Source organism: Styela clava, chromosome 10 (genome assembly GCF_964204865.1).
Source record: "Styela clava chromosome 10, kaStyClav1.hap1.2, whole genome shotgun sequence".
NCBI classification, from domain to species: Eukaryota; Metazoa; Chordata; class Ascidiacea; order Stolidobranchia; family Styelidae; genus Styela; species Styela clava.
This window is the reverse complement of record NC_135259.1, coordinates 15195912-15209706: the sequence shown is the minus strand read 5'-3', so window position 1 is coordinate 15209706 and position 13795 is coordinate 15195912. Positions and strand designations below refer to the sequence as shown.

At 31.4% G+C, this 13795-nt stretch overlaps 4 long non-coding RNA genes across 4 annotated transcripts; 2 read left to right on the top strand and 2 right to left on the bottom strand.

The window, feature by feature from the left end:
* Positions 1–1210: 1210 nt before the first annotated feature.
* On the bottom strand, positions 1211–2222 carry LOC144428306 (uncharacterized). Its single transcript, XR_013478262.1, has 3 exons — positions 2047–2222; positions 1676–1740; positions 1211–1331 (listed from the first exon to the last, which is right to left on the bottom strand). It is a non-coding gene; the product is annotated as an uncharacterized LOC144428306 (long non-coding RNA).
* Positions 2223–4450: 2228 nt separating this feature from the next.
* LOC144428346 (uncharacterized) lies at positions 4451–5813 on the bottom strand. The gene is made up of 3 exons (XR_013478297.1): positions 5508–5813; positions 5117–5181; positions 4451–4561 (listed from the first exon to the last, which is right to left on the bottom strand). It is a non-coding gene; the product is annotated as an uncharacterized LOC144428346 (long non-coding RNA).
* A 1810-nt stretch (positions 5814–7623) lies between these two features.
* On the top strand, positions 7624–8586 carry LOC120337926 (uncharacterized). Its single transcript, XR_005569032.2, has 3 exons — positions 7624–7782; positions 8152–8219; positions 8404–8586. It is a non-coding gene; the product is annotated as an uncharacterized LOC120337926 (long non-coding RNA).
* A 2301-nt stretch (positions 8587–10887) lies between these two features.
* On the top strand, positions 10888–11663 carry LOC144428357 (uncharacterized). The gene is made up of 3 exons (XR_013478305.1): positions 10888–11047; positions 11200–11270; positions 11454–11663. It is a non-coding gene; the product is annotated as an uncharacterized LOC144428357 (long non-coding RNA).
* Positions 11664–13795: the final 2132 nt, after the last annotated feature.

Genomic DNA, 13795 nt, shown 5'->3' with positions numbered 1-13795 from the left:
AAAATTGTTAATCGTGTTAAGCGGAAGCAGTTTCAAAAACCCGATACCGTAGTCAAAACCAAATCGATCAGTCAGTTTGCAATGTGTTCAAAAAATTCTTCAGATACTTTTTTCAACAACGGCCACAATATTATTATTTTTTTTACCGAATCTATAAGAGTAACAAGCGAGACATAGTTTATAGTCAAGAATTATTAGTGACAAAAATACATTTTCGTAATACTTTTTTAGTGAACCAGCAAAATTGCACATAATTATTTCTGTGGTCGCCACACTTCGAACTATTTCGTATCAAGTGAGGAATTCAAAAATTTGGTTCTTTACAGCTTTATGATTGTAACAATTATGGTAAATGATCCCACGAAAACAATTTTGAACAACTGGTACAACACACTGCAGTCATTCTATAATTCTTTTAGATTGTGGCATAGATCAGAATGACATTGTAAATTTGCAAACACCCAAATGAAAGCATTTGAATAGAATGCATAAACTAATTAATTACCAGTAAATATTGATATAGTACACGTTTCGTCCAAATACTTAGAATATTTTATATGCCTCCCGTCTTGAATTTGTTTTCTCTTTCAGACAAACAGCCTAAAATGTTCCCTCTGTCACAAAGATAACCAATAGATAGGTTCAATAATTTTATCTTAATTAACAAATCCCCTCAAAAAACGCAGGCAATAAATTATTCCGAAATATATTCCGTGCATTGGGTTCTGTTTTCACACCGCCGACTAGTAGAGATAGCTGTTATAGCTGACTGAGTAAAAAGTGCTTTCTACGGCCCACCATTGAAGTTCGGCAATCATCATATACAAAATCATTTTCGCAGCTTCTCAATGAAAAAACAATTGTTCTAAAAATTCGACGTGCCTCAACAAAATACTTTGCGGTTTGGTTCTAGCGCGCTTGCCTATGCTCTGATCATTTCATATTAACGTTGATGAAATAATCACTGGGTCCTATTTAATTAAAATATTCGTTTTTATACTATATTTGTCCCAGAAGCTGAACTTGTGCTATATGTTTGTCATTGTTTATTTTACATATTTGTATCTGATATAGGGGAATGGATGATATAATATTATGGCAGTAGCTGCCATTCTCAGTTCTACAAATTACCACGAGGGTTTGGTTTAAAGTTCCTGGATTCAAATTTTAAAATCTACAAGGTCTCTTTTATAATTTATGTTCAAAAAGCGTAGTCTGAAATTTATTTTTGGATGAAGGTATTAAAACAAAAATATACAAATTAAGAAAATGACTTTGTACAAAGCTTCATGATCAAGAAGTTGTTGCCTCAAACGACGCAACGTCTCTTTCTGTAAAATATAAAAAAAATTAATAAACTACTGAAATGTTTTCATGTGATAAAATCAAAACAAATTCCTGATCAAATAATATACGTGTGCAATGCACACTGCTTTTATCAATTCAAGCTTTAAGATTCGCATGGAATTTCATAAGACAAGAATCTCCGAAAACATTCTAAGAAAAAAGAGTGGGAAAACCAAAAACTATTGTGTAAAATCCAAATATATATTAAAACATCTGTTCAAAATTCAGACAAACATGAAACCGTCACGAAAGCAAATATGCGGGACTGAATATATAATGATACAAAAAATTGTTAGTTGAGAAAATTGCAAAAAAGGTATTCATTCACCTTGATGTTCTGACTGATCAACAATTGATCTTTTTCGCTTTTTTTTCCACGCCGCAGTAGCCATTCTGGGAACAATCATGAATAATTTACCAAACAATAGCTTTTGTTATTTTTCATTCAAGATGAATTTAGAAAGGTGCATTTTTGTTGTGCGGTATTGCCATTGTCAAAAAGATGTGGAAAGACTTCCACACTCATTGTTTTTGTTTGGTACTTTTGCTTTATTTAACGTTCAGCAACTAAATACCACATTTATAAACTTTGATTGCACAAATAATCTCTTAACTTGGTATCATTTAATATATAAGAGGAAAATTCAATATTAATCTCTGCTAATCATAAATATTAAATGAAACATTTTAATTGAATACCTTGTAGTTGGGTCTGGCGGGTAGGATTCCTGGTTTTTATCTACACTGCTTTGAGATGAGTTTACCATGTTAATCATTAGCGTACATATTATAAAAAACACGCAGCAGATTTGAAACTTCATGTTTTGATCGTAGAACAGGTTCTATATTGTGTAAAAATATTTAATTCTAAATAAAAACAATTTACTTGTAAATTACTAATCCGTGCCCCAAATCTGTGTCTAAATTTAACAGACTTGGTATATATTCCCAAAATAATTGGCAAAGAGAGTTGGAATTGTGCGAGAATTTCGCATTGAAATTATCTCAAGCCATTTATTTGTTTGAGCTGATTATTATTTTCATCTTTATATTAAAAGTTTTGTGAAACAAAATTGACACCAATTGAAAAAGTACAACTATACTTGTGAAAATTTGAATCGAACATACATCAATCTATTCATTGGCTCACCAAGAACTTCTTGATATTTTGGTAATATGACCATGTGCTGCTTTTTGAAAACTTTATTATGAAATTGTCCGTCTTTTTAAATAATTTAGCAAAAATGTATCATTCAGTCAGTCGGTTTTGAAATATTAAGATTAAGAGGATTTTTGAATTACACTTTGTGACGAACTTGCTATTTATAGCATCCTTCAATACTCTTCGGTAGTAATCTATAAATTGAATTATGAATTGGAGGTATTTTCTGTTTTAAGGGTATCTAAAAAATAAAACAAAATAATTCAAATATTGGCTGGTTTCCGCAAAGCATTTTCTGCATCGCTGTAACACAAAATTATCATTCTATACGGTATAAAGCCGAAACTTGTTAGTCAACCACTATTTGACGGAGTCATGGGTTTTAAATGTGAGGTTTCTTCCATTTTGTAACACTTTGTCTTCACAATTTTTAATTCTCAACAAACATTGAAAAAAGCTATTGAAACACTAAACCCCGACATAAAAAGAGGTCAAAACTGCAGGACAATCTCAATTCTAATACAATCATGTGAATGATCTACACTGTCATATACTTATTCACGAAATAATACTGGGCTTCGCAAAAACAAATTCTCTTATGTGATTTTATTTGAATACATCAGATTATTATGAATTGGAGCATCCTAATTATATAATGTGAGTGAGAATGAATCATTACATCACAACAGTAATTTTGCAGATCATTTACTTCAAATAATTGATTCCATGAGAATTGATGATTTGTGAGGATATAAAATGCTATTCTGCATCGATGGTTTAATAGGTTTCGTTATATCATCGAAATATATTGAAATGTAGCAATTTTGAATACTAAGTCCATAATTGCATGATACCAGCGTTCAAGGATTAAATATAATTACTTGATTAAATTAAGCATTGACTATTGAAATGCTTGACTTCTGCAATCAAAATGAAATTATCATTCTCCAACATGCCCATGCAAAATCATATGTGTCACGACGTTTAAATCGTTTAAACTTTAAATAGCGCTGTGTGCTGTATAATGGCGAATCGCATGAATGATGTGTGTGAATAAAGAAGATTCTCCAAACCAATTTGCAATTGGAGCAGTTTGGCAAGATCTGACTTAAAACAAAATAGAACAATCATCACAGACTGCGTTCTTCATCAAATCAAACTTACAACGCAACGTTAATTTTGCGATAAATCCGTTTTCAAAAGCTTTATCTTACTATTAGCTTGAAGTTCCATGCTATTGCCAAACTCGGAATTTATTGCACGAAAAATAATTTAAGTAATTAAAGGAAACGTGATCCGAATTTACCTGTAATTTCACGATTATTCATTCTATTAGGATGCTTTTTTTTGGTGTTTGCACATTTGTAATGTCACTTAATTAACATATTTATGCCACAAGAAATCTAATAGTTAGGATTATATAATGACTGACCGAGTGATATATCAGTTTTTAAAAATTATGTGTTATATGTCTAGAAATTGTTTAATCGTTGGTTTTAGCTGTAGAATTAAATCACTACGAGTATAACTCAACACTTTTTCAAACTCAATAAAAACATAATTATCCAAAAAAATCGACGTGTCTTAACAAAATACTTTGCGGTTTAGGTATAGAGCACTTGCCCATGCTCTGCTCTCCTCATTTCATATTAGAGTTGTTTAAATAATCACTGTGTCAGATTTAATTTAAAGATTCATTTAATACTATATTTGTTCCAGAACTTGTGCTATACCCCAGATGCACATATATTCGTCTTTGTTTGTTTTACAACTTTGTATCTTTATATCAGATACAAGTAAATAAAAAATATAATACTAGAGCAGTAACTTCCATTCTCAGATTTACCACTAGCCGGCAAGGTTATGTTTCAAGTTTTCTAATTCAAATTTTAAATCTATAAAGCCTCTTCTATAAATTTTGTTCAAAAAAGTAGTCGGAAATTTATTTTCAGATGAATGTATTTGCAAAACAATAAACAAACTATAAAGATGACATTTTACATAAGTTTCATAATCAAGAAGTTGTTTCCTCAAACGACGCAACGTCTCGTTCTGTAAAATATAAAATAGTAAACCACTGAAATGATTTCGTTTGCTAAAATTAAAATAACCACGTGATCAAATAATATACGCTTGCAATGCATATAGTATAGTAATTCAAGCTGCAATATTTGCATGGAATTTGATGAAACCAGAATCTGCGGAACATATTCCAAAAAAGAAAAAAAGGATAGAAACCAATATTGTGTAATAATTTTATTTCGTCAATAAACAGGAGCGAAGAAAGATGATCTAACTTGGACTTCTGGGACTTAACAGTGGGGTATTTCATATCAGTGAAATTAGTCATATTGTGTTTTTCTAAAAAATGAGAAAAGTACTTTTTACGATCTTCATCTAAAAATTTAACTTTTGTTAAATTGTTATTTTTATTAGAGAGGGACAATCGTTAGGTTATTAAAATGACAAATCCAAACTGTAATTTATAATATTGGTACAAAATTCGGACAAACATGAAATTATCATGAACGCAAAATTAACACAAAAAGTTGTTTCTTCAATAAAATGACAAAAAAATATTTTAATGAATCCAAATTATTATGTTACCTTGTTGTTCTGACTCGTCAACAATTGATCTTTTTCGCTTTCCCTCCCACCGCGGAGTAGCTATTCTGATCGAGAACAATCATAAACAATTTAGCAAAAAGTAGATTTTATTGTTTAGAATAAACTTAGGTGGATTCGCGTTATTGCATCATTGCCAAAAAGATGTGCAAACACCTACACACTTTTTTTGTTTTATTTTGGTACTTTTGCCCAAATTTAACGTTCAGCAACTCAGTCTCACATCTAAAAACTTCCGCTATTGAGATTTATTGAATTTAATTGCACCAGTAATCTCTAAACTTGGAAAATTATTGAATAAACAAATAAGATGAAAATGCAATATTAATCTCTATTATTGATTAATATTAAATGTAACATTTCAATTGGATACCTTGTAGTTGGTCCTGGCGGGGAGGATTTCTGATTTTCATCTACAATACTTTGAGCTGAGTTTACCATGTTGATCATCAGTGTACATATTATAAAAAACGTGCAACAGATTTTTAAATTCATGCTACGATCGTGGAACAATCTCATACTGTGCAAATATGATTAGTCCGAATAAAAAGGTTTTACTTGTAAATCACCAAATCGTAATACAAACCTCTTCTGTATGAACAAGTGCGTTACAAATTAATTAAATTTATCAGACTTAAACGTGAAATTGTGAGTAAATTTTGCTTTTAAAATGTATCAGACCGTTTGTTTGAGCTGATAAATATTTTTATGTCTTTAAATTGAAACTTTTGTAAAAAAAAACAGATCATTCAAAAGAGTACTACTACTTTTCAAAGTGTGAATTAGAAGCACATGTATTTATTCATTGGCGCACCAAGCATAGATTATCATCTACTTCTTAATGTTAAGGGAATATGACCATAATCTGATTTTTTTTTTAAATATCATCCGTATTTTTTTAAAATAATTTAGCAGAAATGTATCATTCAGTCAGTCGTCTAAAATATTAAGTTCGAATTACATTGTGTGACAAACTTACTATTTATCCTTTAATGTTCTTCGATAGTAATCTTATAAATTAAATTAGGAATGAAAGGTATTTTCTGTTTTTAAGGGTATCTAAAGAAGTGAGGTCATAGGTTTTAAATTATTACGAGAGTTTTTTTTTTTTTGTAACATTTTGTCTTCACAATTTTTAATTATGGCAAAGAAATAAACTACAAGACAATCTCAACTTTAATGCAATCGTCCGAAAGATTTCTTTAGGAATATACTTATACACGAGATAATTCTAAACTGCCCAAGAAGAAATTCCCTATATGTGCTTGTATTTGAATACATCAGATTGATATGCAACAGGAGCATCATATAATTACATAATGTGAAGGTAAATCATTACAGCACAACATTAATTTTGTAGACTACAGTAATTTCGTAGATTATAGTATACTACAAATAATTGATATCACGAGGATTGATGATTCGTGAGGATATAAAATGCTCTTCTGCATTGATGGTTTAATAGGTTTCTTTATATCATCTAATTATATTGAAATGTAGCAATTTGGAGTAGTGATGTTTGAATACTAAGTTCATAATTGGTTGTTACCAGCGTTCAATGATTAAATATAATCACATGATTAAATTATGCAAAATCATTACCCGCTCATACTCGACCATTTGTACAACTTCATTAACAGACAAAATATTTGACGTTGAATTACTCAACTCTCGAAATGTCAATGCTCTTCATAATTCGTTACTTGAATGTACGAAATGGTTGCCTACTAACTACTTGAACGGGGTAATTTCACAACACTCACGGAAATACAAGTTTCCAAATTATACCAAAGTGATTTGCAGATTCTTTTACTGCAATTTAAAAGTGTAATGTCACGTGGTATTGGGAGGCTAATGGGAGGTAATTTCAAGGATAGGGTTGACGTGATAGATATGTATCCATCACCAATGTATAATTATCTTAATTCACCATCACCAATAATCTGAAGCACTTTAGTTCAAGTGAACGTGAACGCAAATACCACTCAGATTCCCAATACACATTCATACCTGTAAGATATTTGGAATCAAATCATTAAGCCATCAAAAGGATTCAAATGCTATAAATTGAAATTACAATATGCTGAAAATCATTCTGAATTCCGATCTTCCTTATGTTGGTATCATTGCCTTTGTGATATGGGGGTCTGTTATACCGTATTTTATTTCTTTTTCATTAGGAACTCATTTACCTTGTATTACTATATTTTCCTGGTTGGCACTGATGTTATGAGAACTAAAGATTGAGTTTGCTTGTTCATTTATATTATAGATGAGATATTTTCTTATTTTTTTTTTATGTATTTAGAGAAGTACAAAATTGATAATAAATATTTTTGTATTGAGGTTTCAAGTGATGTCTCAATATCTTTGAAATATATTCGAATGCACAACTTTGGGCAGTGAAGTTTGGAAATTGAGACTTCATTTGCATGATATTCAATGAATAAATAAAAACACATGATTATTTCTTGGCATCATGATTGAAATCTATGTTATTTCATTTTTAGAAAATTGTTTTCTAATAACTAAACTGAAGAGGAGCCTATAAAATCGGGTATGGCTACTTTCAAACTGTTGTTTCCGGTGTTGATGATGTGTGTTGCAATACTTATTGCGGCTCAGTTAACAGATGCAGGTCCAACAAGGTAAGTTTTTGAAGTGTTTTCATAACATGTTAGGTGAAACAATCATATCATCAAATTGCAAGATTACAAACATACTCGGTGGTATATAATATTTAGTCAGTTGTTACTGAAAAGTTGGCGCTCCAGAAGTATGTGTACCAATATGGAGGTAACTAATTTTGTTCGCCTATTTTAAATCAAGTTGTGTAAAGGTACTGAAGTCTATGGGTAGGAGGTAAATTCACATGGCTATCACAGACAGTCCCCAAACTCGTAGTAGAACTAAAATAAGGGAAATCAAAATAAAATTATGGCCTAACCCTAACCTGGTACACATACTACGGGTGTACCGAAAATGCAATAGTTATATATTTTTCTGTACATTTTAAGATTTCCTGAAGGCACTCCGTGGTCTGTAAAGAAGAAAAGATCTGTTGACGATACGCAAAGTGATATAGGTAAGATTTATTTCAAAAGACTGAGTAATAGGTTTTTATGAATGGGGTACTATCCAGGTAAATTGAAGTTCAACGTTGGTATGACTTCTTATATAAAGAAGGAGTTTGCTCAGCGAAGGTGGTTTACTTACGTAGCTTATTTAGTTTTATAGCTTCATGCTAAATATATATATTTTTTTCCCAGGCATGGACGTTGCTTTCTTTAACATTCCTGAATGACATCAGTAAATATATGCAGCACCACATCACAGACAAAAACAAAAATGCAACCTCATATGAAATTGAGATTATGAATTGTTTACTTTTACTTGTTGCTTTTTTAATTTTGAAGTACAATAATAATAAAGAAAATAAGATTTCTACAAAATGAATTGTAGTGATTTATATGCGATTTGAAAAGTAGCATATTTAAACAGATAGTGAAAGTCCATAAAGCAGGCATTTCCTACGGTTCGTAATAAAAAGATCGCGTCTTTTGTGTTTAGACAGCGTCCTATTGACAACCCTCAAATACGTAGAAATTAGGAAAAAACTTTGTTCATTGTTCTGAGTGCAGGAACATAGCAAAGTAATATTGATATTTCAAAATTGGGAAATTACGCACTGGCGGTTTAATTAATGAAATATATTTAAACGTATTAAAATACCACTTGAAACATCAATACATAATTATTTGATATTACGAATCATCAATTCGTACAGAATCAATTCTTTTCAGTAAATATTCTGCAAAATTACTGTTGTGATGTATCAATTTATCTTCACATTATGAAATTGGGAGAAATATATCAATTCATAGTGAATAATAAATGAATTCCTAATCAAAAATAAATGAAAAACCCCAATATCAAAAAGTCTATGATATCAACATGAGGAAGCTCAGATTTCTGATTGATTTTTAACATATATATGTTAATTTCAATTTATAACATTTCTACCCACAAATGCTAAATGATTTGATTCTGAATATCATACAGGAATGGATGCATTGAGGACATAATTGGTACTTGCGTTTTCAATTGAACTGAAATAATTTAGATGGTTGGTGATGATAAATTAAGATAATTGCGCTTGGGTGATGGTTACATATCTAGTACTTCAATTCAACGTCGGATTACTTCCTAATTATCCTCTCAATACCGCGCGAGATTGTTCTTACATATTACAATAGAATGATCTATATATTGCCTTGTTCAAGTAATGCATTAGGAAGAGCATCGACTTTTCGTGAGTAGAGAGCAATTTAACGTCAAGTAGTTTGTCTATTAGTGAAGTATAAATGTTTAAAATTGGGTAGTGATTTTGCTTAACAATTGCTTTTACTTAGGTACATTGCTGCCCACATTTATCGTGTCGCGGTAAAAACGTGTAATTAACACTAAACAAGCCAAAGTAAAATTATTATACAATAGGTCGGGGTATGATGGACAGGCAAAATAAAATCCTTCTAATAGCGACACCTCGCGTAAAAAGTTATTCAAAATAAGTTATTAGTAGGTCCGACTTCCCCTGGCCTACTATACTTTTAGCGACTTTCTGCAGAGTCGACTAGATAAAGAGATAATTTAGGTAAATGAGTGATTATATCGCACACGGTTGACTTTTAAAATGTAGCGTTTTCTGAGTTAGTTTATGACACGATGCCAAGACAAGGCCTACCTACATATTATATCAATACAAACACTGCGATGCTGCACCTCATCAACCATTACTAGCATTAGATATATTGTTCGGTACTACTTTGTTAGGCGATCCTAGCGGCTGTGTGATCACAGTTCTTTTGGTTAGAGTTAGGAACTGAATTCTACGAGAATGCCTTTATAAGAATGAGATCGCGATAAGCAAGTGAGGTCGCTTACCAAAGTGGCACCTGATTTTCGTCATACGACGCTTTTCCACGCTTTTTGCTCCGAACAAAACCCTATGCAATCAATCACTCATTTTCCAATTTTATTTGGAAGAGCCATTATGTTTACGGTTCGGCATTGCCTGTCCAGTGTGTACACCTTGGGTGAGATGGGGTCATGAGATTTGACTCCGAGATATAAGACCTACGACGCCCACGGAGCAAAGTATAAAGCTTCAACAGCAAAGCCATCGCGCTATTCAAGAATTAAGGAGTAATCTTGGTGACTTGAATAAGTACTCATTATGCAATCACCAATATGTCATTTTAAAGTCAATTTGGAAGTATATAATAATAGTGATTATCAACATTACCCATTCATAATTGCATCATAAAAGCATTAGGTCCTCAGTTAATGGATACAAAATTTATAAATTGAAACAGAACTTCTTCAAAAATCATTTGGACATACGAGCCTCCTCATGCTACTATCACAGTTTTTGTGATAGGGTTTGTTCTGTTGTATCATTATTTATTTCGTTTGAATAGAAAACGTATTAATTAATTCAGATTAGTATATTTCTTAGGGTCGGTACAACTGTTATACAATCTGGGATTCATCCCCGGTAAATCAACGTTTTTCCATTCAAATAAACTGCAATTTTATAGTTTTTAATCCTTATCATCCAAATATCAGATATAGACTTTGTTTAGCTGTACTTAAAGAATGCGATAGTTTAGAACCGTGTAAGATATTCGTTTGCAAGCTTTTATTGAAAAGAATTGATATTTGTGTTTTAAATCACTCATAAGCAAATTTCATATTCTATTTTTGGTAAACAGCGTTTTATGAGAAAGTTAGCATTAAAGTATAAATGGCTGCGTTGACAAAATGGATTTTTGTTTTGGCGATGTGTGTAGCAATATTGTTAGGAGCTCAAGAAGGGAACGCAGAACACCCATTTTACGGACCAGAATCAAGGTAATGTACTAAACAAATCTTTTTAAGCAATTTTTGAATGTTGATTCCTGTTTCTTCATTTTTGAGAGAACCCGAATCCCAATGCAACTTGCACAATTTTTTTTTAATCGTTTTCATTATCCTTGGTTTCAATTGTTGTTGATATAATTAAGAGTACCAGGCGGAGAAGCACCATGGAGTGGAAAAAAGAAAAGATCTCTTGAAGATGATATGAATGATCTAGGTAAAATTAATTTCAATATTATTCAAAAGATGTAATTTGGCTGCTACCAGAAGGGGATTTATGCATGAGAAGCCCAACTTTCTGTGAAGCAGGTTCTTGCGCATAATTTTTGAGAAACTTCATATATTAATAATCCTTGCTTTAATCTGGTGATATTTTACAAACATTTGTTTTCTGTTTCAGACATGGATATTATTCTGTTTGGAGATATTAACTCGCCTGATGAGCATCAATAACTTCACGCTAGTCGGGCGACTATACAAAAACTAGTTGCAAGATATCCACAATAAAACGAATCAACGACGTCACGACACATTTTTAATTCCGATTTCAATTTAACACGTAGTTGTGTATGTTGTTTGTTTGAAACATAAAATAAATTTTATCACCTTACGTTTGTGCTTGATAGCATCTCAATATAGCAGTAAAGGCGAAGGCAATATGATAGGAAAGATACACTAGAACTCCTATTGAGAATAGATTATTGTCTTGGATTCGAGAAGGATGACTGGGCCCACGTCTGAGCCTTTGGAGCATTCTCTATTCTGTACCTTAAGCAGCGTTGTTAAATTTACCAAGTAAGTTAATGCCTAATTTCAGTTCTTTTCTCAGTTTTTGCTTGCAACGATTATACTAGAAATCTGTTCAATTACATACATATGCTCACTTTTTGTTTCAAATATCTTGCTGATCGAATTGAATAACGAAAAAATTGACTCCGCGGCGTGGCGCATATTCCTAAGCGTTAGAAATATGCTCGCCACCGCATCTCTGATTACCTTGCGTGGGTTCGCAGGTGCGAATTCAATGTAGAGTAAATTATATGCGGGGAGATTGCTGGATTCCTCGCCGCCGTAGGTTGGTTCACGTAACTGTTAGTCGGTTAAGGCTTCCTCCACCATCAAGTCCGAGTCAAGTCAAGTTTTTTTTCTAACCGGTAAAAAATATCACACGAGCACAAATTATCATCTGAAAAACACATAACTGACTAACTAATCAATCCTATAGGCGGCATGACCTGGTAACCGGGCGAGAGATCGGCTTTCCTCGCTCGCAGGATAAATTTGTAAATCCTATCCGTCCTATAATTTGAAAAACTTCCAATATAAGAAATATAATGCATGCAATGAAGACGTTCAGTTCAGATATCATCACTAAAATATCATTATTTCAATTGAAGACAAGATATTTTCAAACAAATTTCATTTAATGTATTGCAAAATCATTTATCAAAAATATTAATCAATAAATTATTAAACATCATTTAATTTTAATTTTTGCATCGAAAAATTAAAAACGAAATGTGTTAAACATCCTTTGAATATGTTGAACGATTCAGTCGAAAACTTCCGCCTCTATAAAGAGTGCAATATCTGCAAAAAAAGAGTAATACATTCAATTACTAGTGAAGCAAAAAGAAATAAATTTTGATAAATCTGACAACATGACAGTGCAAAATATATTCGATAAACCTAAAATCAATTGAGTTACCGACTGAAATTGATCAAATTTTGCTTATAAAAAGGTAAATCGAATTTATAAAATTCGTCCCTTTTTTATTAATTCAATAGAATATCCAATAACATTTTAATAGAGCGATACTGGAGCTTTTTAGGAAGCCTGTGCACCTTTGTAAATACCTAATTCAAAATTCTCAATATTTTACTCAATGTTTAGCATTATTGCGCACTAGTAAACTGCTTTGAAAATATGGTTTATGAAAAGCTTATGTGAAATTCTCCATGGCCAATAAGGCAAAAATAAAAATAGATCTCTGTTCGTAGAATGGCCCAGCACGAATGTATGAAAGTAATTTTGCACGCGCCTAAATTTTCATCATTGTCCACTGTTGATCTTTTCTCTTTTCCAAGCCATGCCGGGGCTACCGGATATTTAATACAAAATATTTATTATTTTATTGGAAAAATATATTGCATAGTTTGATTTTATTTTATCAAACAAAAATACCAGAATTCACAAAATGTGTCATTTTGAGTCACTTATTTGCTACTATGAAAACTTAATTTATTTAAAATGTATACAGAATGCCATGTAAATTGGTTGATACTTCTAAACAAAATCAATAAAACACTACCTTGAATAAACTGTGCCATGATCAGCCGAATTTTCATCCTTGCCATTGAAATTGGGAATGTGTATGAAGATAAAGCAATAAAGTACACAGATAAAAAAAATAATTTATTTTCATACTCCTGTTCTCACCTTTACGTTTAATGTTAAACACATTTATGGTTAGTATTGAAATTAAAAAATATAAGACTAAAATCTGACCATTGTTCGAATTTCCTATTTCAAAGTGACATTTAGTAAAATTAAACGATCGAAAGCGTTGACATTTATACCTATGTAACTTTAATACAACTCTTGATTAAAACAAAATTATGAGCAAAATCAAATTCAATAAATTCTAAACAAAAATTGAAAAACAAAATTAAAAACAGTTTGTTCAAGAATAAGGTATGAAAAGGGCGGAAACAATGAATTAAACGCTTTAAATGAATACT